This window comes from Lissotriton helveticus, chromosome 2_1 (assembly GCF_964261635.1).
Source record: "Lissotriton helveticus chromosome 2_1, aLisHel1.1, whole genome shotgun sequence".
NCBI classification, from domain to species: domain Eukaryota; kingdom Metazoa; phylum Chordata; class Amphibia; order Caudata; family Salamandridae; genus Lissotriton; species Lissotriton helveticus.
In genome coordinates this window covers 1,672,486,042-1,672,512,099 of record NC_136059.1, presented here as the reverse complement: position 1 = coordinate 1,672,512,099, position 26,058 = coordinate 1,672,486,042, and positions in this window count along the sequence as shown.

Below are 26,058 nucleotides of genomic sequence, written 5' to 3'. Positions count from 1 at the left end.
CCGCTAAGCATGGGCGGATTTTGCGGATTGGCAATCCGCGAACTTGCGTATTTACGGATTCGCAATCCGCGAAGATCCGCGAACTCTAGCGGATTTGCGGATTTTTCCGTTTTTTGTGTTGGCGCGTGTTCGCGCCGATTTTGGGACAAGTTCGCAATTGCGAACTTACTTTTCGGCTTGCAACGGCCGCGACTATGTTGTTTCTACGTCTGGTTTATCATCACAGGTTCACAGCACCCTCTGTTTCACCACTGCCACCCTCTGGGACACCCATGCCACCCTCTAGTACATCCTCACAGGCACCTATTAGGTTTATTTATTACTGTAGATTATGGTGGTTGAAAAAAGCTAGCACACCTGCCCTTCTTCAACTGCCATCAATTAATTTGTGTTTCATTAATGTGTCAGTAATTTTGAAAGTTCCAGTCTGGCTGGCACCTGCTTCCTTCCTTATCTGTAATTTGCTTTTTGTTGCAGTGAATTTTTTTTTTTACAGGACCTTTATGGTGCTATTCTATGAGCCTGCTGTTCGGGTCATAGCAGGGTCATAGAATTGTTGCAAACTCTGGAGGGGCCCATCAGGAAGCACTACCTTGAATGTTACTAATGTTAAGTTTGAACTTTTGCACCTGCTCATTGCTTTCATTTTAGCTAAAATCGTTTTTTTTGCAATTTCGCGCGATATTTGGGGTGCGAATCCGTGCGAGATCGATTTCGGAAGCCGCGAATACGTGCGAATACAAAATTGTTTTTGTTGCGACGTGTATGTTCGCGTGATCTTGCGCGTGTTCGCGAGGCGCTTCTAGCTATTCGTTTGCCAAGTTACCCTATCGGTCGTACACGGGCGCGGCCATCTTGTTGGCGTGACGTAATTCCGTTTCCGCCCGCTATGTGTAATCTCGCAAAGTGTGCTGCTCGCGAGTACAATTTCGCGCGTACTCGCAAGGAAAATCTCGCGCGAACTTACCCACGCGGTCGTGAACGGGCGCGGCCATCTTGTTTCTCATTCATTGCTATGGTTCTGGGCATGCTTTCTGTATCCTCTCTCAATCTCTGCCATCCTTTGCTTGTTTGAAGTTTTTTTGATCTAATTTTACTTATTATCTAACCCTCTATTTTTCTAGCTCTATATTTTTGTGTTTTCTGCAGCTTTTATTTACTTTTAAACTACTTTTTTAAACTCTTTTCTTTTCTTCTTCACTATTCTATTTCTTCTTTATCATTTAAGTTTATTTCTGCCCAGACCATGGTAAAGGGAGCCGGGAAGCACCCTGAGAAGGGGAAGGGTCCCGCACCCCGTGCCCGGCTCCCGTGCGGGCGTTTAAGGGGGGAGCAAGTGGTCCCGAGGGAGATCTTCAGCGCGGAGGAAGTGGCGGCACTGATCTTCCATGTCCAGCGCCGCCTCCCCAAGACGATCCTGGGAGGCGGCAAGATCGCGACCGGCTATGGCATCCGGGAGCGCCGCCAGCGGTGGGAGAAGGTGTGCCGGGCCATGTACAAGATCTCTGGGGTCCGGCGCACATATAACCAGGCCACCCACCGCTGGACCGATGTCATGGACCGGGAGCGGGACTTGCTGGACGCGCTCGGCGTAGAGGTCCCCGGGCTTGGTGAGTAGTAGTAGTAGTACATTTACTACTCTGTTTTATCCTGCTCTGTTATTTGCAAATCTTTGTTCTTTACCAAGAGCAATAATGCTGCCGATTACATTGAGGTAAATTATATTTCAAAATCTTCTATGCATTTCATTTTCAGGTGCACTGCTCTCCTTCTCAGTAGCCTTGCTTGCTACTATGCTTCTTTGTTTTGTATGTTGTGTTCAGAAGCATTTCATTGGCCTGAGAAATTATGTATCAGTGTACTGTAAAGAAAAGAACTGCGTAATGCTAGACAGTAAGGGTCATATTTTCAATTACCGGCGCATCCCTGCAAAGTAGCAGGGATGCGGCAGTAATTGTGTGCCATGCCACCACCACCCATTGGCCCAAAACGTCACAGAAGCCTTACGCATCTGTGCCGTAAAGGCAGCGCATTGCTGGAGTTGCGTGCCAACGATGGCGCAGCTCCAGCAATGCTCTGGGGTACCCTATCTCCCCAATGCTGCATCAAGCCGTACGTCGGCTTCAAGCGCGCAGGGTTTGAGTCATGCATCATTGTCCTAAAAATGACTGATTGACATCTTGTAGATTTCCCTCAGCCACTTTTAGGATTCGTTCCTGCGCAGGTACGCCCTCCCTTGCGCCGGAACGCCCCCTGATGGCGCAGGGCTTTACAACGTGATGCATCGCCCATATGCCCATATGTGTTTTTTTTTTTAATATATACGCCGCACCAACACCATGGCGAGTCTTTTGTTCTGCCGCTGCGTCAGAAAAGGCATGCAACAATGGAGGAAAATCAGCCGCAACTTCCGCAAGGGACTTATAAATCAGCCCCAACAGACTGAAGTCCAGTGTCCTTCCTTTAGACAGTCACATGGCTATCAGAAGAAATAGTGGCGGTGGTGGCGGGTGGATTGATAGTTTGAGTATTCACTGATCTGCAAGCAGGATGGACTTTGTCTGTCACGTGTTGCGCACTACTGCCTGCAGTGCCAGGCCTAGGCAAACCTCTTTAGTAGTCTGTTTATTGAGTTACATAGGAACTTTCTAAGTCAACGTTCCGCAAATCAGGCAATACGAATAACGTAGTATACCACATGAGATAGATCCCGTGGAATAGTTGTCTATCTATTTGCTATTTTTCCAAAATATGTTGTTATTGTTCTTTTGAAATGTTTGATTTGGTTGAAAAATCTCATCCATGTTTTATGGTTTTTCTTTCTTTCATGTTGTACATCAGCTCCCCCCAAGGGCAAGAGGACACAGGAGGAGGGTGCTGAGGATGCAGGCCAGGATCGGGCAGGCGAGGGCTCCTTTGCTGGCCCCAGTAAGTTTACATTTTACTAAACAGTACCTATTTTTTCCTAGCGTTCCTCATTCGATTTTTTCTAAATCGTCTTTGATCTTCTTGTAGACTGGATATAAATTCTTATCCTGCCTCGAATATGACTCCCTGTGGTATTACTAGACTATTCTTATTAGTCTGTCTGTGTAGCTAACTAAGATTGGACATTTGGCAATTCCATTGGACTCCCATTATATTCAGCAATACCTCTATGCACTGTCTCCTTACTGACTAGATAGTGTGGCAGAGTCATTCAGCTCCCGAAGTCACCGATTATAGATCCCCAATGATCTCTAGATTATCGTACGCAGGACAAGAGAGTAGTACGGAGTCACAGCACAGTCAAGAAGTGTCAGAGGCACTCATGCTTGCAAAAATTCCAAAACCTTTAGCTCATCCACTCTAGTCTAGAGGAACAAAAACCACAGAGTCTATTTAAGTGTAAAAGCTTTATTAAAAGTAAACACATTTATTAAAATCTACTTTGTCATAAAACTATTTAACTGTAAACGGAAAAGTGGTTAGTGCTGACGATTAATTGGACACATTTCTTGTGGTCGAGCCGAACTCTCACCTACTTTGAACTTGATCCTGGTCGTGTTCTTAGGACTCAGGAGTCAAGCTTCTGTCTGTTAGGAGAAAAAGTGGTGCGTGTTAAAAATCAAAAGCAAGCATTCATCAGTTGTGCATAAAAGTGCAGCAAGACAACAGCCTTCCCTGGAAAATGGGACATTTTTACTATGGAGTAGACAGTCACAAATTATTACATTGTATTCTGTTTTTTTAACATTTCTCCTAGACCAAATATTATATAGTAGTGAGTGGTGTATTCTAACTTTCTTAAATGTACTTTGTAGGTGTAACATCTGGTGACGGGGCCAGCGCGGAGGTGGCTGTGTTGGACTTGGACTCGGAGGCCTCTGGGGAGGATGCGGCGTTAGAAGAGCTGGTGGCCGTTCCTGTGGGGGATCAAACGGTGGTGGCGGAAACAGGTAAGCTATATATTCCTTACTTATTGAGATTGAAGACTGCATAGTGTGCTTTCTGCACGGGTGTATTACAATTACAAATCAACCAGGTAGTAGCCTCCTCGAAATGTACTTCGACTTAGCTGTGAAGTTTTTGGTGAGAAGAATCCCAATAAGTTCTTAGACGAACGTGATGGATGGGATGAACGAAAAGCGAAAGAAGGGTGTAAGTAAGTGGGACGCGAACTTGTATGATGGCTGGCAAAGAAGAACGATATGTGTTTGCTTGGACCCAGAGGTGGCTGGGAAGGAAAGAATATGGTATGGTGCATGGCTGGGTCAATGATGAAGCAAGGATGGGTGGAAGGACAGCAGCCTGGGTGGGTGAAACAGAAACTGTATGTGTGCGTATACTTTGAATGAATGGATGCCTGGAGCATGGTATTCTCTGACTCTTACATAGCAAATGTGTATCTAGAGAGAGAAGATGGTCGCCAGGTGAAGTAAGTGTTACCTTGAAGAGCATGTACCACCGCACCCGCACGTCCGTCCCAGTGCAGGGAAGGCAAGGAAAAGAAATTGTAAATGTGTCCAATACTACCATGAATAGTAGCAGTACTTTGTATTGCGTTTGCATTCACAGCATATATCTGGTTATTACGGTGGACACTCCGTACCTCTCTTAATAACTTTAGTTTACTTGTAGTACGTCATTCATGTGTGGGTGTATCACTGTGTTCACTCAATATTAAGCAAAGCACCTAAAGTCATCTCATCTGTCATTAAATACGTCCCATGTGAAGTGATAGATAATCAAATTAGTTAGCTTCTTCAGTTTCCTTTTCTAGTACTCATTTGCACTGTAGGGTGAAAGGTAAATTAATTAAGCAGTAGCCCTTGTAACAGAGTATTCTCAGTGCCACCCGTAATAGAAAAGTAATAGCTTCACCACCTGCATGTACTGGACCGGTACAGTAACGCAAGTCTGTCTCCATCATCATGGTGTGCAACTTTTTTTCTCGGGTGCAACTTCACTGTGCTGTGTCCATGTCATTCTGCCGGCTTGCATAAGATAACGTACCCATTTCCCTAAACAAGAGAGAAGAAGAAGAATAAGACTGGTGTACTGTCATAGTCGACTGTAATGGAAGTCCATAGTGGTCGTAGAATTAGTTCATTAAACTACCACTACTGTTAGAGCAAGGATGCAGAAGTGGGAGGTTACATAGATACTGTCCTCAATAGTTATGTACTGTGCTTTCAATTTGCTACTTGTACTCTGTGACCCAACTTTCGGCTCAATCACTTTGTGTTATTAATAAGGAGCATTGGTTACAGACTATGTCTTTCTTTCTTCATATAGTTGCTCCTTCCAAATCAACAACAAGGAGGGAGCAGGCTAGATTGGCCCGGCAACGGAGGCTGGAGGCCACAGTCGCCGAGTATCGGCGGCTGGTGGCCCTGGAGGAGGAGGAGGACACGCAGTCGAGCGGGGCAACATCTTCGACTGTGACCACTGCATCCTCCTCCGTGACTAAACCAGCGGGACCGAGCCGGGCTAAGAAAGCCGACCGCCACCGCCAAGCACCCGAAATACCAGCTGCCCCCCACAGGAGCTGCAAGGAACGCCAACGCCGCCTACGAGTCCGCATGTCCAACCTGGAGCAGGAGGTCCTGAGGTATAAGACCTTGGTTAAGGGCCTCCGCTCCGAGCTTGCCACCCTCCGCAAGGAGTATGATGCCCATGCCGCATCATGCACCAGCACCAGCACCCTCCAATAGTGGAGTGTCCCTTGCCCTTTTTTTATAGACTTTTGGGGGGTGGGATTTGGGAGTTGGGATCGTTTTGGGACGTTTCAGAGACAATCGTTGGGGTTAGGGTGGGTGAGGGAGATTATTTTGTTAGGGATAAATAAATATATTTTTCAACTTTATCTGACCATACCTGTTTTTTACTGCTTTTCAGTCTGGTGGGTGGGGGGCGGGGGTGTAACAGTAACTTTGTTTTCATGAACAGTCGTAGGACTTTAGTAGTACAACCGTCAATCTCTTGTCTACTCCGAAATAATACTCCATTATACTACCTCCCACCAAACGCTTATCTTACCTGTAATTTGTGTTAGAAATTAGGGCTAGGCCCAGGGCTGGCTCCAGGTGAAATGGGGATTAACGTTGTCATTCCTGGGCGGGTGACATTTCCTCATTGCGGTGTTACTAGTGGTGTGACACAGTGGCAGTTGCATGCCTATGGAAAAAAAGAAAACGAAACCTTGTTTGTACTCCTTACTGTAGCATTACAACGGTTACGGTACGATCGAGAAAATAGCAGGTGACAGTACACTAGAACAGTGCCATAATGTAGCCTAACAAATGGTAAAGTATTGCAAGTATAACTAGTACTTGCGTTGAATTTATTTGACATTGGCTACTACTACTAGAAGATATAGTACTGAAGCTGAGTAAGTCTAGAAGATATCCTCGTATTCCTTCACCAGCCTGTTGCTGCTATCACCTTATCCTCCCCAGCAAGTGTGTGGAATTATTGATGTCATTTTAGTCAGACATCAAGCAAAACAACACAGCCCGGGGGAAGAGGGTTAGGGTTTGTAAAATGGATGGGAATGGGGGTTTCTTTTTGGGTAGGTTTTGTTGAGAGAAGAAAAAAAAAGCAGAGCATGGACAAACAATAATTGAAGATACAGAGTTTACAGACAATCTTTGGTTACAAAGTAAAGGTAAGCACATGCAGCAGTCACACTCATAGAATAAAAGACAACAATGGATACTGTATCTGTATTGCGTATGTTGTTGGAGTTGTCCTGTTGAAATTGGTAAGTAAGTTGCATGCAGCAAACAATTCCTCTTATTGGCGGCACTCCTCCATTCCAGCTGACGCTTCGTCCATCAATGTGGTGGTGAACACTGACAGAAGAGACACCCTGTCCACTGCCTGCCTGGCGGATGTTGACTGAAACCCGGCCTGTAATTATTGAACGGAAAATAGGAAGTGCTATTACAATACCACTGATAAATAAATAAAAGGTATGTACGCTGTGTGGTTCAAAAAGTGACACTTTGATTTCCCTAATAGACAGTACAATATTTTTGAAATTGCGTGCTCTGTCTGAGTCACCTTTTTAAGGATCAATAAGTATGGCCAAAATATTATAGCGGATCTTTCCCCTCAAGGTGGGTGTACTACTGTGTTTTAGAACAAAATTTGACCTTCCCAGCAATGCTCCCACCAAGACCCTTACTAAAGCCAGTCGCAAAAATGTAGAAGAACCCAATCATATCTCCAAAAACGATGCCTAGCAGAAAAATGGTTACAAAACGTACTTTGAAAGTAACAGTAGACCCAAATACAGACCGTGGATTGTATTCAAACCACTTGCCTGCAAGCAAAAGTATCCATAGCCAGCATCGCTCCAACAGTGCTCTACAACAACAGAACCGCGTTGCAATAGAACCCCCCTAAACACATGCAATCCTGCTGCTAGGGCTAACCCTAACGAACCCTAACTTACAAAAAGTGCAAAAACTGGTGTTTCCTTATGGATTTTGTCCAACAAACTTCTAGCCGGTATTAGACCTTCCCAGGAATGCCCCAGGCAAGACCCGCCAACCCACCCGCAAAAAAACACCACCAAACAGCGAAAAAGCTAAATCTCATACTTACAATGTCTCTCGGCCTTCGGTCCAAACGCGGCGCTGTGCAGCTAGGTCGTCATCATCATCAATCATCATAACTCCTGTTTTCCACCACGGATTTCCTGAAAAGCAAATGCAATCAAGATTAGACTGTCGCAGCAGTGCTTCGACAGAGACCCCGGCCGCAACCCACCCACGAACAGCAGGAAGCCCCCCAAAACGCTACATTGAGCAAGATGTCTGAAGAAATGGCAAAAAAAAGGCTGTTCCTTATGGATTTTGTCCAAAACACTTGTATCCGGTATTAGACCTTCCCAGGAATGCCCCAGGCAAGACCCGCCGGCGCCAACCCACCCGCAAAAAAACACCCGACAACACCCCCAAACAGCGAAAAAGCTAAATCTCATACTTACAATATCTCTCGGCCTTCGTTCCAAATGCCGCGCTGTTCAGCTAGGTCATCATCATCAATCATCATAACTCCTGTTTTCCACCACGGATTTCCTGAAAAGCAAATGCAATCAAGATTAGACTGTCGCAGCAGTGCTTCGACAGACACCAAAAATTACACACAAACCCCCGGAACCCCGCCAAAGAGCACCTCAAAGGCAAGCAAGTCAGCAAAAACGGCAAGAAATTTCCACCTCATATTTGGTCCAAAACACTTTTGTCCATTATTAGAGCTTCACAGCAATGGGCCCAAAACCGTCAACTCACCCGCAAAGAAGTACAACACCCCCACAAGTGCTGAGTCTTTCTTCATTGTGCGTAATCCAGCACTCTGCTTGGAGGGAAATCGCAGTCTGGAGGAGGAGGATAGAGGAGCATGTTCTTCAGAACTTGTGAACCTGAGGAATGTAGACTGCGGCACCTTCAAATCAATAAGCAAACAAGTGAAGACAGTTCTGATGATGGTCTTGTTTTTGGGATTAGGTGATTAAAGTTTGAATTAAATTAACTGTGCAAAACAAAGAAAGAGAGACACAAAGCACACAGGAATAAAAGTGAATAAGGACGAAAAAGAAAGTTCTTGATTGATTGTCTCATTTTCAGGGCTCGGTGTCAGGGAATAAGAACAAGATTTCGTCATCATACTCTGCGAATTCAGGCTGGATGAGGTCAGTGGCACCGAACAGAGAAAAAATCCCCTCATCTACGTTGCTGTCCTCATCGTCTTCATGTGGCGTGCTTTCTCGCACTTTGTAATCTGGTGGTATGAGGTGCTGATTCATCTTGATCATTGTCAGCCGCTCCACATTTTTGGGCGATAGGCGGCTCCGTTTGGCAGTTACAATGCCACCAGCAGCACTGAAAACACGTTCAGAAGACACACTTGCGAGTGGGCAAGACAAATAGTTTATAGCCAGGTTGTAGAGCTGTGGCCACAATTGTTTTTTGCCATGCCAATACTGCAATGGCTCCTCATTAAGAAAGACCACTGTTGAGTCATTCAGATAGTCCTGCACCATCGACTCAAGGTCATCAACTGTTCCTCCACTTTGCTTACTTTTTGCTGTGCCTGTGACATTTTTTCGAGAACCATACCCCATCAAACTTAGCCAATCCTCCTCCCCAGCCACTGTTAGTGTTGTCATTGTGTGTGGTGCAGATGATCCAGTTGCCGGTGTCTTTAACGGCTGAGAGGTCACTTGTGCCCCAGCCACAGGTGCAGAAGTGGATTCTTGTGACTGCGGATGGCCTGCTGATGCTGATGCTGATGTACTGGCTTCTCCTTCAATAACCTGCCGTTCTTTTTCAAACCTCTTGGCTGACCAGGCTAACCAATGTTTGTACTTTTGAACATCTGCATCAGCGAAAGGAAAGAATGCGTTGTCTGCCAGCGCCTTTTTGTAGCGTGGATCCAGAATAGTAGCACAAATGTAATGCTGATCTGAGTTGATGTTTTTAAGACGTTCATCACCACGTAGGCGATGTAATAATTTCTCAGACAAAATGAAATGGTTTTTTTTTTTTTCATCTTTTTCAAACTCAGAAGAAACCGCCATCAGTTGGTGCTCCAGTATGCACAACAATGGGATAGCTTTTCCCAAATTACAGTCCTCCTGGCTGACTGCACGCGTGAAGAACTCAAAAGGACGAAGCATGTCTGTCAGGCTTTTAACTATGGCCCATTGCGCCTTACTCATCCGCAGGTCCTCCTTCTGAGATGTAGCCTCTGTCAAGAAATAGTGATCGAGTACCGTATACTGCTCATGCAGACGCTCAAGCATGTAGAAGGTTGAGTTCCAACGTGTTGCCACCTCCTGGATGAGTGCTTTCACTGGCATTCCACGTTGAAGTAGCAGTCTCCGCAGATGCTTCCGGGCCTTAAAAGAATGGCTGAAATGGTTGCACATTTTGCGGCAGGTGGCCATTACCTCGAACGCTGGACTCTCTTTATCACTCAAGAATTTTTGAACTACCAGGTTGATACAGTGCGCCAAACACGGCACTCTAACATGGTGACCCTGTAACATGGCCTTAACTACATTGGCGCCATTATCCGTGGAAACATAACCAATCTTGCGTTTTAGGGGGGATAGCATTGACAACACCTTTTTGTCAAACTCTTCCAAAAGGTTTTCTGCTGTGTGACTTTTCTCCAAGGCAAACATGGCTAGTGTTGCATGTTTCCGAGCAGCTTTGAAAACTTGGTCCGGGTCAACACCTGCGTTTAGCTTTGCTATAACACCTGAAAAAGAGACCCAGTGTGCAGTGATGCACATGTAATCATCGCCTGGGCCACTGGTCCACATGTCTGTTGTCAGATGTATTGTGTGAACAGCACTCTTCTGCAAAGCTGCCCCAATCGCCTGCAGCACATCTTCATGTAGTGCTGGAACCGCAACTCTGGCAAAATAGAACCGGCTCGGAACCTTCCATTTAGGGCAGAGCGTTGCAACTAATTCAAGAAAACCTACCGCTTCTACAAAAGAAAAAGGTAGAAGGTCCACAGCTAGCATTTTAGCCAGCTTAGTGTTATACAGACGCGTCAGTGGGTGGTTGCGTTCATATGGCACCTCTGAAGTAAGCATTGTTCTAATGTTGCCCTGGACCAAGCATTTACGGGCTGATAATGACTTCGTTGACCCAATTTTGCTCGCTGGTGAACTTTTGTGCGTTGGTGTCTCACTCGCTCCAACACTCTTAGTGTGCCTCACATTGGGTGTGCTGCTGAGAGGGGTACTGGGTGTAAGGGAAGTGTTTGACACGTCTTCTTCCTGCTCGTCAACATCAGATGAAACATCAACGTTTCCTTGATTTTGGCCTTTCTTGATCGCAGCTAGGTGCGCAAACCATTGGACAGCGTGCTTTCTGTCAAGATGACCACTCTGGCCGCCGGTACCATAGTTGCTACCTGGCTTACCACGACTAACTGCAAGCTTACAAAGGGTACAAATGGCAAACCTTGGATTTTTGGGACAAACAGTAAAGAAGTCCCAAACTGGGGACTTGAAGTGTCTGTGGGACCTGGAGGAGGCGGCGATACTGGTGGTGGTGGTGGTCATGAAGCTAATGCCAGATGAAGTGGAGGATCTGGATTGGCCAACTTTTGTACGTTTTCCACTTTCACCGCCACTAATTAAGGTCGAGGTTGACGCAGGTCTCTTCTTGCCAGAAAGAAATATGGAAGCGGGACGAGTTGGTGTACTACTTAACTCCAATGATTGTGGTGTTTCCACTGCCTCCTCATCGACAACATCATCATCATCATCATCACGCGCAGCAGCTCTTCGGGCTAGGGTCAAAATGTCTGTTTGCTGCATGCCCGCTGGGGCTGCAGTGACCTTTATGATGACTGGGTCGTCGTTGGCAGAGTCTTCATCAGCAGCAGTATCCGCCACTTCTTGTTGAGCCTCATCACACTCCATAAGTCTGAGACTTTGGACGAGCTTCCTTTTACGCTTAAGTACCTTTGTTGGATCATGGTGTGCCTCACTCTCAGACGGCTGTGGTGCTGGTTCCCAAGTTTGATCCGTATCATCAGAAGGAGGTGTGCTTGAAGAGGATGTAGACACCACCCTTGATCTCTTCCTTGCTAGGGTTGTGGAAGACAATGAAGGATCATCAGGAGGAGTGGCTTCCTCAAATGATACCTCGCCTTGATTGTCGATTTCCTGATGTGCCCCTACTTCGGGAGGAACAACTATTGTGGGCACTTGTTGTGACCCTCCATGCACCTCTGCATGCGCATCTCCTTGCGCTGCCTCTCCTTCCACATGTACTTGGGCTTGTACTTGCACATGTGATTGTTGTTGCCGCTGTGGTTGTTCAACACTCGTCAGATGAGCTACAACAACCTGTGTTGATTGAGGGACATTGCTGCTGCTTTCTTGCGATGAGCCAACATCACTGGTCGATGGTGATTGAAGAAGTATACTGGCTGCCTCTGCAGCACTCAAGGGCTTGGACTTAAGTTGGCGTGGTGGTGGTGGTGGCACTGAGCCCAATGGAGCGGGGGTGCTGCTGCCAGCTTGGTCCCCAGCAGATCCCGCTGCAGCTGCTGCAGGCATACTTTTTTTTTTACTCACAAAAAAAGGGGCGGGCGGCACACCAGTGTCCTTGGTAACTTGCTTCTTCTGCTCCTTACTGGCACCTTTCTTGCTAGAGGAGCTACGGGTTACTTTTTTTGGGGCCATCTTCTTCAGAGCAGGTCAGCAGGCAGCAGTTGCACGAGTTGCAGAGGGTTCTGTGTCCAGACGTGACGTCGCGTGACGTTATGCTGCACACACCGCTGCAGGACTTCTTCCTGGCACTGGTGGTTCTATTGAGTCTTCTTGTGCACCTAAAAGCAATGGAAGACAGAGGAACATCAGTTCAGTTATACACCCCAAAAAATCGACAAAACACAGAAAAATGAGCACAATCCCATGCCATCCATGATGTTTACATTGAAGACACCCCACAGAAAGACTAGGGACATGCAAGTATGCAACACTCACTACCCCTGGGCATAAGGGATGAAAAGTAGGCAAAATAAGTGCAGGCCTCAGACACTGCCTCTCCTCAAAATGGCCCCCTTACACCCCAAGCACATGTTGCCTGTACCAGCCAGCACTCAAGATGGCCACCACCACCACCCACATGGCCAGTCCACATCAACAGTACACCCCCAAAAAACAGAAAAACAGCCAGAAATCACCACAATCCAATGCCATCCATGATGTTTACATCAAAGAGAGTGAGACAACACCACAGGCACACTCAGTCCATGCACCACCACCACCCCTGGGCAAGCAAAAGGCCACACCAGCAGCCCCCCAAAAACGACAAAAAACAATAAAATAAGCACAATCCCAGCCCATCCATGGCCTCAATTATGTTTAAATTCAAGAAGACACCCCACAGAAAGACTAGGCCCATGCAACACTCACCACCCCTGGGCAAAGGGCCACACCAGCAGCCCCCCAAAAACGACAAAAAACAATAAAATCTGCACAATCCCAGCCCATCCATGGCCTCAATGGTGTTTAAATTCAAGAAGACACCCCACAGAAAGACTAGGCCCATGCAACACTCACCACCCCTGGGCAAAGGGCCACACCAGCAGGCCCAAAAAAACGACAAAAAAAAATAAAATCTGCACAATCCCAGTCCATCCATGGCCTCAATGGTGTTTAAATTCAAGAAGACACCCCTCAGAAACACTAGGCCCATGCAACACTCACTACCCCTGGGCATAAGGGATGAAAAGTAGGCAAAATAAGTGCAGGCCTCAGACACTGCCTCTCCTCAAAATGGCCCCCTTACACCCCAAGCACATGTTGCCTGTACCAGCCAGCACTCAAGATGGCCACCACCACCACCCACATGGCCAGTCCACATCAACAGTACACCCCCAAAAAACAGAAAAACAGCCAGAAATCACCACAATCCAATGCCATCCATGATGTTTACATCAAAGAGAGTGAGACAACACCACAGGCACACTCAGTCCATGCACCACCACCACCCCTGGGCAAGCAAAAGGCCACACCAGCAGCCCCCCAAAAACGACAAAAAACAATAAAATAAGCACAATCCCAGCCCATCCATGGCCTCAATTATGTTTAAATTCAAGAAGACACCCCACAGAAAGACTAGGCCCATGCAACACTCACCACCCCTGGGCAAAGGGCCACACCAGCAGGCCCAAAAAAACGACAAAAAACAATAAAATCTGCACAATCCCAGTCCATCCATGGCCTCAATGGTGTTTAAATTCAAGAAGACACCCCTCAGAAACACTAGGCCCATGCAACACTCACTACCCCTGGGCATAAGGGATGAAAAGTAGGCAAAATAAGTGCAGGCCTCAGACACTGCCTCTCCTCAAAATGGCCCCCTTACACCCCAAGCACATGTTGCCTGTACCAGCCAGCACTCAAGATGGCCACCACCACCACCCACATGGCCAGTCCACATCAACAGTACACCCCCAAAAAACAGAAAAACAGCCAGAAATCACCACAATCCAATGCCATCCATGATGTTTACATCAAAGAGAGTGAGACAACACCACAGGCACACTCAGTCCATGCACCACCACCACCCCTGGGCAAGCAAAAGGCCACACCAGCAGCCCCCCAAAAACGACAAAAAACAATAAAATAAGCACAATCCCAGCCCATCCATGGCCTCAATTATGTTTAAATTCAAGAAGACACCCCACAGAAAGACTAGGCCCATGCAACACTCACCACCCCTGGGCAAAGGGCCACACCAGCAGGCCCAAAAAAACGACAAAAAACAATAAAATCTGCACAATCCCAGCCCATCCATGGCCTCAATGGTGTTTAAATTCAAGAAGACACCCCTCAGAAACACTAGGCCCATGCAACACTCACTACCCCTGGGCATAAGGGATGAAAAGTAGGCAAAATAAGTGCAGGCCTCAGACACTGCCTCTCCTCAAAATGGCCCCCTTACACCCCAAGCACATGTTGCCTGTACCAGCCAGCACTCAAGATGGCCACCACCACCACCCACATGGCCAGACCACATCAACAGTACACCCCCAAAAAACAGAAAAACAGCCAGAAATCACCACAATCCAATGCCATCCATGATGTTTACATCAAAGAGAGTGAGACAACACCACAGGCACACTCAGTCCATGCACCACCACCACCCCTGGGCAAGCAAAAGGCCACACCAGCAGCCCCCCAAAAACGACAAAAAACAATAAAATAAGCACAATCCCAGCCCATCCATGGCCTCAATTATGTTTAAATTCAAGAAGACACCCCACAGAAAGACTAGGCCCATGCAACACTCACCACCCCTGGGCAAAGGGCCACACCAGCAGGCCCAAAAAAACGACAAAAAACAATAAAATCTGCACAATCCCAGCCCATCCATGGCCTCAATGGTGTTTAAATTCAACAAAACAGTTGTATCATGCACCCATAACCAACCCTGGTCCTACTGGATACTGTGGCTACCCACAATATAATTTATTTAATTTTCTGAAAAAGTTCCAAAATTGTACTTGCAGCAACTGTAATGCCCCAAACAAACTTACTTGTGAAAGTTGATTTCTAATCCAAAAGTGATCCAAAGACAGTCAAAAAGGCCTCAAATCCAAATATCCAGCAGCACCCACAAAAAGTAATCCTTCCAGCTCCAGATCCAAATGAAAGTGACCAGGAGATGGACAAAGCACTGGGAGGAGCCTGCTGGACAGGAACAGGAAGTTGGAGACTGTGGGGCACTTCCTTCCTCCCCCCCCCCCAAAATGGACTCCTTGCAAAAAAAAAGGCCATGCAAATGTCAACCTGAGGAGTGATTCTGATAAAAATCATAATTTTCTGAAGGTTTATCCTGTTTGCTGGTGATTTTCTTGTGCGAAATTGCAAAATCTCTGTTTCGCAAGTGCGAGATTGTTCCTTTCCGCCGCAACTACGTGTTCGCAATTGCGAACTCTCGCGAGGTGTGCTGTGCAAGGTGGCAAGCCGCGAGTACGTATTCGCGGGCGACAAACTCCCGCGGGAACACGCAGCAAGATCTAAAATGGCGCGTCACTCGCAAAGAAAAACAACTCGGCAAACGCTAAAATGACGGAAAGTGAACGCCGTGCACCACGCCGCGCGCCGCAACCAAGCAAAAAATCCGCCGCGAGCGGATTCACGGATTTTCGACAAATTCGCGAGAGTTCGCGGATTGCGGATTTGCCGAAAATCCGAAAAATCCGCGAGCGGAGCGGATTTTACGCCCATGCTTAATTGCCGCCACTTCAATTTCGACCCCACTAGGGACAACAGCCGATATGATGCCCTGTGTCAGCCAGTGGCAGCGAGTCTGTCCCTTTTAGTTCAGGTCCTGGGGCACCCTTCTTATTCCTAGTCATATACCTTGGGCCCGATTCACAGAACTAGTTTAAGACAAAATCCTAAACTTACTACCATTTTGGTATTCACAGAAGGCACTTACTCATTTTGGTATTCACAGAAGGCACTTACTTATTACGGTATTCACAGAAGTTAGGAGTCCTAACTTTAGGACTCCTAAATGCCTTCTGTGAATACTGAAAGTCTTAAAGTTAGGATTTTTCTCAGTTTAGGAGTAGTAAAGTTAGGACTCCCAACTTTAGGACTCTTAAATGCCTTCTGTGAATACCAAAAGTCTTAAAGGTAGGATTTTTGTCAGTTTAGGAGTAGTAAAGTTAGGACTCCTAACTTTAGGACTCCTACACTGGTCCTAGGAAGCATGTTTCCGGTCCTGGGGGGGCCTGGCTTGGCAGTTCGAGCTGGACTGTTCCCATGAGGCACAGGATCAAGACTAATTTACATATGGCCAGGTCTAAACTGGGGTGGCATGGTGAGCAAAAGAATGATGAATTTAACCCAGATCTCTTGACTGTGGGAGAATGTTTTAATTTGTTCTGCATTACATCCATCAATTGTGTTTCTTTTGCTTCTTCGCCCTAAGGGTGCCGGGTATGCCCAGACGTGGGTCCCGGGCTCACTGTGCCACTGGATTCAAGCTATTCAAGCTATCGGCTGATGAGGGGTGAAACCCTAAAACGGGTTCTAGGATGCTTGTTTCCGGTCCAGGAAAGACCTTGCTTGGCAGTTCGGGCTGGAATGTTCCAATGAGGCACAGGGTCAAGACTGATTTGCATATGGCCCGGTCTAAACTGGGGTGGCATGATGAGCAAAAGAATGATGTATTTAACCCAGATCTCTTGTCTGGGGGAGAATGTTTTGATTTATTCTGCATTCCGTCCATCAATTGTGTGTCTTTTGCCTTCTCACCCTAAGACAAGGGAGCCTGCAATACAGATTGCATTTATTTCTATGAAAAAGATGATGAGATGGCAAGGGAGCCTTCATTAATAAAGGCTCACTTGCCATCCACTTAAAAAAACACACAGAGAAGAAATACTGAGCCCAGAGACACTTAAGACAAGCAGCTGCAAGGGAATCGTAATTGGAAGGAGCTAAGAGCCTGATGTACAAACATTATACCGATTTCCTAATTACGATTCTCTCTTCCTAACATATGAAACTCTTTTGAGTTTCATTAGCAATTCCTCTTGGGTCGCAAATAGACCTACCTCATGCATATTAATGAGGTAGTTTGCAATTTGTGACTCTTTAGGAATTGCAGCCGTCACAGGGATCATGGCCTGCTGACGTTAGCAGACCACCATGTCTGTGATTGCTTTTTAATAAAGCAATCTTCTTTTTTTAATGCAGCCCATTTTCCTTAAAGGAAAACAGGATGTGGTTAAAAGGAAAAAAATAAACTTTGCAGTTTAATTTTTTAAGAGTAGGCAGTGGTTAGTGAGACCACTGCCTGCTCTTAAAAATATTTTTTTAACATTCTGAAAGGGGAAGAGGTCCCCATGGGGCCCCTTCCCCTTGTGATTCGATAAGTTACTGAATCACAATTTGCCTTTTGTACATTGTAAAAAGTATTTTTGCTCTCACAAACAGCCCGATTCAGCGGATTGGCTTGTTTGCGACTGAAAAGAAGCTTTGTACATCTAGCCCGCTATACAGAGAGGAAAGAATGAAAAGGGGTGGTGGGCAGGAGGAGCAAAGAGAAAGATACATAAAAAAGAGAAAGGGACAGCACTGAAGAACCAGAGGGAGTTGCAGGTTGGAGGAACAAGGAGTGCCACACAGTGGAAAGAAGGGGCACAAGGGAGAATGCAGGAGCAGACTCAAATTGGGAAAGAGAAAGGGCAGGGAAAAGTATCAGAGCTGACAGAGAAGTCTTTAATTGTCAAATCGTCCATCATGACTCTAATACAATCACTCCATAGGAGGCACAAAGATGCACAATAAGAGCAATTGGGATCAGGAAAGAGATTAATCCTTTTGTTGAACCACCCTATGATTAAAAAGGCTCAACAAAAACCCTGAAAATGGCTGGTAGAAAAAGCTAATAATTGAAAGTGGTGGATTCAAACCCCACTCTATGTATATTGGCTGTGCTGCCAAAACTTAAGACTAAATGTAGGTCACTAAATGTGCTTCATCAAAACATTATTCATTCATTGATAACTTTATTTCGGTCATCGACCATAAAAGCACAGATAAAATATGTACATACAATAAAATACATAAATAATTAAAAACCAATAGTTAAAACATTATTAAACAATCAGTTATCAACAAGGTGGTCTTTCATTGGAGTTAATCACAATTAATCAAGGTGGACCTTCTCCGCCACATACCGTACAAAAAACGGGAGACCGAAAACACAATGAGGGGGGATGTATCATATTTTAAAATTCTAACGGCTTGAGCACAATGTTTTAGTCCCAGATTTCTGCATAGTGGTACCAGCCAAGCTCTCCGAATTGCGCTATAAGCGGGGCAGAAAAACAAAACATGGGCAGTGTCTTCTTTGCTATTATTGCAGACAGGGCAAGTTCCCTCCTTTTGACCTGCCCATTTGCAGGTTAGTGACCCAAGTGGCAGGCAGCCGTGCCTTAATTGTGTGTATAGTTTTCTTGCTAGGGCGGGTTCAATTTGATCCAGAAATTCCTCCCTTCTGGGCGCAAGTTTTACCTGCAAAAATTATGAGGACATCCTTCCCATACTTGGGAGGCGATGCAGCAGACTTAGGTTATAGTGCCTCTGAGAGGCCAGCAGCTCAGTTCTCCGCACCACTAGGCAACTCTCCGCCGGGGACTCCCATATTTGGGGCATTCCTATTCGATAGGCAATAGATTTAATGTGGAGCAGCCAGGGTATTTTCTTGCTCTTCAACGACCCGCAGACAGCAGCAAACTCAGCTCTGTAGTCCACAAGCTCAGGTACTGTCCAGAGCCTTCTCCAATACAGGAGGGGTCGGGCCGCTACTAGTTCAGAGATGGGCTCCACACCTAGGTCGAAAATCAAGGGTAAGAGCGGGGTACTTTGGGGTAGACCAATCATATTCCTCATAAAGGCCCGTTCAACCCTGAGAAGGCTTGCTATGCTTGAATGTCCCCAAAGTTCTGCACCGTAGGTTACAGCAGGTCTAGCTTGAGCACTGTAAATTTCAAGCACTGGGGAGACTGGCTTAAAATGCGTTGTTCGGTGGAACTTACCTATGCCCCCTGATAGCTGTGCGAGCTTTAGGGTAGATTTGGCTACCTGGGGGCCCCAACCAAAGTCCTAAGTCAAAGTGACCCACAGGTATACAAAAGTTCTCACCCTTTCAAGCGGGGTGCCGTTTAGCGTAGGGCTAGGGCGGGTGCGTTTCGGGGGACCGAAGATCATAAATTTTGTTTTTTCTAAATTGATCTCGAGTCCCCGCGAGGAGCAGAATGAAACAAAACCGTCCAAAACCCGCTGGATGCCTGTTGATGTTCGCGACAATAATAGGGTGTCGTCTGCGAACATCAGAGCAGGCACCCGACCTGACGCCAACCAAGGGGCATCGCTATCCCTGACTCTATTTAGTTCCCCCACCAAACCATTTATATAGAGACTAAAGAGCGTGGGAGCCAGGGCGCAGCCCTGGCGTACGCCTCTAGATACAGGGAAACGTGCAGATAGTTCCCCGTTCTTCCCGCACCTCACCCGGGCATAGTTTCCTTCATGAAACCGCTTCAGGACCTCCAAACGATAGGGAGGAAGGCCAAGATCTTTTAGGACCCTCCATAAACTCTCCCTCGGCACAAGGTCGAAAGCGGCCCGCAGGTCAACGAAGACCAAGTAGAGGCTGCCACCCTCGATACTTATGGTCTTCCAATAAAGGACCTGCAGCCTGAAGAGTTGGTCCATGGTCGAAATCCCAGATCTAAAGCCGGCCTGAAAGGTAGTCATTACTTCATGTTCCTCCACCCATCCCAGTATTCTATCCAGGAGTATCTGGCCCATCAGTTTCTGGGCAGTATCCAGGAGACTTATGGGTCTATAATTTGTCGGCTCCAAAGGGGACCCCTTCTTAAAAATGGGGACAATTTCGGCCCCCGCCCAGGTGTCAGGTATCTTTGCCCCCAGTAGGACTGCATTAAATAATACAGTTAGGTATGGAGCCCAGATCTTTGGCTGAGAACGGAAGAGATCACCCGGTACCCTGTCGAGGCCTGGCGCTCTATTAGGAAGTTGTCTAGTAATCGCAGTCTCCACCTCCTTGGCTGAGATACTCTCACCACTTCTCGAGGCCATCCTCGTCTCGGTGTACTTATGTTCTAACTGGTATCCCACGCCCGAGGCCCCCCGCAGTCGACACTCGTGCGGGGGGTCTGGGGCAGGAGAAGTCCAGGAGGGACCTTCTGGCTCTGGGGTCCCAGACCTATCTAGATGGTCACTGTGGCCGATCGCAGGGCCAGTGTAGAGTGCAGAGAAATGCGCCTCCCACATTGAGGGGGGGATATTTGGTAGAGGGATCCCCCCACCAGCATTTGCACCAGAATTTACTAATGCCCAGAATAGGTTAGCATCTTTAGTCGCAAGGGCACCTCTGAGTTCTTCCCACCTGTCTTCTTCCCACTCTCTTTTACCCCTGGTCAGCTCCTTTTTGTAGATCAGTCTAGCTGCCCTAATATTCTCTCTATCTTTAACCTTAATCGCCGCAAGGAGCTCATTTTTCGAGTTCCTGCACGCATCGTTGAACCAGGGGTGTGTTTTTGGAACATGCTTCTTGATTCTGCTTATGGGGTAAAACACATCCCCTAGTGCCTCAACTAGCTGTTTATGCGTATCTAATGCCTGCTGCCAACCTGGTGAGACACCCATCTGCTCTATAAAAGGGATAGCGAGTTGGTAGATTTTGGCAAGCTTCGAGGTTGAGTCTACAAGGTGAGGGCACTTAACCCTCCTTCTATTGTTGGTCAGCGTGAGAGGAAGTGTCATCGTGGCAAGTGTGTGGTCAGGGGTGTTTAATCCAAATGACCCTGGTTTAAAAGTTACTACCAGGGCATTGTGATCACTGTCCTGTCTTTGAATGACCCTAAATTCTTTCAGCTTGTCCCAGTTTTTAGCATCCACCATTAAGTAATCAATGATGGTTGTTTTACTTGCCCGATTAAAAGTTGCCATTGCTGGCCGGTCAGGGTCCAGTCTCCCATTGCACGCCCGCAAGGATGTGGCAAGGGAAAAACTTTTTATTTGGAGCACAAGAGGTGTCCACACCCTGACAGGGGCAATGTTCGGATCCGGGATATGCCATAGTGCATCTACCTCATCTTGATCACCCAGTTCCAGACTGCCCAGAGGTTCAAATTGGCAGTTAAAATCCCCTCCAAGGATTATTGAAATAGAGGGGTCAAGCCCTTGAATAAAAGAGTTCAGGGCTCTAATTGTAGCCAATTCCTGGCCATTCCTGGATGGCCTCGAATAGGTGTTTATTATTGCTACTTGGGGTTGGCCTGGGGGTTCTATTAAGATACACTGAATATCCGGGGAATTTGTTTGGATTTTGGACGCTTGGATTCCTAGGTGAGTTCCTATCCAGATTGATAGCCCGCCCGATGGGCGGCCTCTACCTGTGGATACTGCCAAGGTATCAAACGTTGCAAAAGTCGGGCTCAAGCTCTCTTCTAATGCCCAGGTCTCTTGCAACAGGCAGATGTCGTATGCTGCCATAAAGGTAGCCCACTCGGGGGTAAGTAGCTTATTTTATACATACTTCTATTGTCTATAAATTAAAGAGGAGTGCATGCTAATCTGCAAAACCATAAAGCATCCTTGACAGTGCATACGTTAAACAATTTTGTGACAACAATAGTTCAGCTCTAGAAGGTGCACTAGAATTTCTTCACACACATACCTGCCACAAGTAATAGGGAGGAGTCCAGATTCTTAGGGCCTTATTACGATGTCGGACTGTCATGGACTTGGGACCGACTGACCTCTGGCTATCTGTCCCGACACCACAATTACAATGTGACCACACATGGTTCCGCCCATTACTCCCATTTCTCAATGGGAGCTTGTGCTATGTCCGTAAACTGGCTGTAATCCAAGCTCTCATTGAGAAATGGGACATAGTATTTATCCCTGCACCGCATGGCAGGCACCTCATGGTACCTGCCACAGAGTGCAGGGATCAACAGGGGACACCATTGATGCCCCCTCGGCCCCCAACTGGAGGCCACAAGGAGAAGGGGGCCCTGCAAGAGGCCCACAAACTCTTTCCATGTCGGAAAGCCCAGCATGGAAAGCCTGTCGGAAACTGAGCATCCTAATCCCAATGGTGGAAACACCGTCCATTGGGACTATGCACCGGTTTCTGACTGCCCTATGGGCTCCTTGAGCCCATCAGAATCCAGCCGGAATGAACGGACAGTTTCAATTCCAGCTGCCTAGATTACAATTTGGCATTCAGAAGTGAAACCAACGATGAGTGTCATAATGCCTCTGACTTTAGGTCGGAGGCTTTCTGACACTCATCATAATGAGCCCCTAAGTGTTTTGTTCTAGAGGCAGAACAGTAGGGTGGTGCGCATTGAAAATCGCAATAGGCAGTATTATGCGTTCCCAACATTTACAGGACAATCAACACTTTTGCAACAATTTAAGTGCAAAAGTTAAGGTTTCAGAGAAAAATGCAGCATACATCGGCCACTGCATGTAGAAAAACTCCAGATGAGTTTGATTAGAATGAAAACTATTTTGCAATGCCGAGAAAGTCACTTCTCAATGCCCGAAAACATTTTGCATGTGAGAAGGCAAACTTAAACAAACTTTGCTAACTTGGCAAAAGGAAAAAATCAGGGACTTCTCAAAATGTTGGTGGTGTAAAAAATGATATACCCACCAGTAGTGAATGCCCAATCTGAAATGGGTCTAAAGAGTTCACATATGTCAGGTTCGTATGCATCTCTCTGTCCTCCGCAACTGTGAACCTTAATAAGAGCATCAGGGGTCTTCCAGAAATATTTGAGGTTCAGACATAATTAATTTTTAATATGGTCTTCTCAGGGTAAAGAGCATCTCTGTGGTGGCTCAGTTTTTGCTTGCAATACCGTATAAATGCTATCATACCACATTGTCCATGACTGAACCAAGAATATTAAGAGTCAAGGGACAGCCATATGTGCCAGCACTCTATTGTGAAAGTCAGAACACAATTCATATCAGCATTGGTGGTGACTGAGATAACTTCTCTCTGATTGAAAAGCAACAGAGTCCGACCAAGAAATTCATAATCTAATATCCTCACGGTCTTTATAGTTAATCAAATAGAGAAGCTAACGTTTAATAAAATACCTTCTTTCCTTAACAGCAACAATATTTTAGCCGCATGCCAAGAACGCTACCAAGAGGCATGGTAACAAAGCAGTCAAATGGTTTAGTCATGTTAACTGCAAAGTATGCTCCGTCTAAAAAGTGCTAAATGTTAATGAGTTAAATAGGCCTTAAAGATGTGTTCAACTTTGTTGAAAGAACTCCCCTTTAAGTGTCAATAAAAAGGAGTGGTTGGAGTTTGCACTTCTGAAACTGTGCAATGTCACAAACATATCAAAGAATGTGATGATGGAGTAACTGATTATCTGGTTGCTAAAGTACTATGGCAGGGATGCTTCCTGCTGCCCAACCTTTTACCATCTTCATTGATGACATGAGTCCACATCTAGGAGATTTACTAATTTGTAGCGAAACGCAGCACAGCAACCAAAGCTGCTTCAGTGGTCTGAACAAGGGGGCAGAGCATCACAGAGCCCTACAGTAAAAGATAAGGTGCTGCCATTGGCATTGCACACATTTATGGGTCTTCCTGAAGATTGTTAGGAGCAGCCACCAAGGCTCTCATATGTAACACATATTCATAGGATTTGTGCTGGTTGAGGGTGCCCTAAATGGCCGGGTCCCCCTTCTCTGTAAGGGCTGTAGGGGTCTGTGTTACACTCCTTGGCACTGCCACTCTCTTCCTCATCACTGTTGCTCTCAGATCCTGCCTAGGGCCATGCACACACCTTTGTACCATAATAAAAGGACGTGTGTGAGATTTTGAGCATAGGTTTTATACTCAAAGGATAACTTTCAGTACAAATGCTAAGCCTAGACATACATCTGGAGTCATACATTGTAGTCGCTGTTACCACCGGAGCCGTCGTCTTTCAAACTTGAGAACCAGGTTCAAGTCCCGGCGTCAGCTTAATGTCAAATATACTTCCAGTAATTACTAAACACCACCTCCTCACATGGTATAGAATGGCCAAATGTCACTAGGTGGATGTCTTGCAGGTATAACATGCCAATAGGTGACAACATCTGTCCAGGACAGCATTCCACAACCATGCTAGGTAACACCCTACCATGGCTCATTGGTTACAAAGTATGACCCCCAGGTACTCCTTTTCATCCACTCATGTGTCGCTATAAAGTGAAACCAGCTCCTGGTACAGTATTGTTACGAGGAGCTATGGTCGGGTGCATATTTGACCATTAACATAGTGGCATCTCAATTCTTAGGTTGTTGTGCCCTCTGAAGACGCCCTAGTATTGGTATGGCCATAGTCTGATTTCTGTGATACACAACAGAGTGTACTCCTTGATGGTGAGTTATGATACCAAAGCCTCTGGGACTTATGATCAGTGAATTACTCTAGGTTGTGGTTCTCTTTATACTGACAAGCAGCCTGGGGTTCTCTCTCCCTATATTGCAGGTACTGAGACAGACAACTTGGTCTTTAGGAGTCCCTATCACTAACATAGGGTTGAAACGTCGACTACTATCTCTCTTGGTACTCAGGTCATTTACGACCCACATTATGCTATGTTGAATACACGTGTTTGATATAGAGCAACATTGAATAGAACCAGGAAGCTTTCACAGTGTCTTTTTGTATATATTGTATGTATTTATGCACTCACTTGAGCACTTCTTTGTCTGCTCTGTATGATTTAAAAATACAGTGTCATTTGCATATATATATATATATATAGGAGAACATACAACATGAACAGACATTCTTAGTTTAGTTATTCTTTTGTACATTCAATCTGATTATTGATTTACCACGGGATTGTTGAAATAAAACATTTATTGTTGGTCTTCCTAGTCTTATTTGCAGAAGGTTGACTTATGTGCTAGAAAGGGACCCAAGGGCAGATTTACAAGAAAGTGACGCATCCGTAGAAATGCGTCACTTTCCCCGCGCCACCATGCAATACCCATGCGTAACCATGGATGCACGGTATTTACAAAACGGCGCACCATGGCGCAAGGATTGACAGATGCATCAGAAATTCTGACGCATCTGTTGACGGAAAAGTCATGCATTGCTGGAGTCGTGTCGCAAGCACGACACAACTCCAGAAATACGTGTTGCAGCCTAATCCCAATACACTGCCTCACCCCTTATGCCTGCTTAAAGCAGGCGTAAGGTTTTGACGCAGTGGCGTCCTAAAAGTCACGCAGTGAAATCTTGGAGATTTCACTGCGTCACTTGTGACGCATCTCCCTGGATGTGTCACATTGTAAATGGGCCACAACTGTTACGCTGCCTCTGCGTCACAAAAGTGACGCAACACGGCACAAAAGTGATGCAAGGGGCTTTTAAATCTGCCCCCCAGAGTGGTCTCTGTTGGTATACCTGTCCCCAAGTTATTGACCTTATCAGAACAAGGTAGACGTGGTTTGGTGGGCAGTATTTTCTGAGCGTGGGCAGAATTTCCTCTCCTTTTCTCAGTTCACACTGTTACAAACCTGACATTTTGAACAGGAACTGAGCACAGCAACAAGAGCAACTCTTCCCAAACTCTAAATCAAGGGAAATCAGTCCCACCATCTACAGGTGTAAACTATACCCATAAAACATCATGACCAATCACTCACCCCTCAATCACAGCAGCTTCGGTGCTACCAGCATTCGGTGACAACAGCCGGCCAAACATGTGAATGTTCCGGTTGTAGGCCTCTAACATTGCTTACAGCTTTCTATTCTATTGCTTACATTGGAAACTTGATAATATGCATGTTGTAATATCTGTCTTGAAGCAAGCTGTAAAGATTTCGGATTTGGAGGATTATTTTATGATAAAGATTCGGTAGTTTGCATTTTGTGTCTTCCATTGTGCACTTATGTTTGGAAACTTTTCTTGACATTGTCATAGTTACT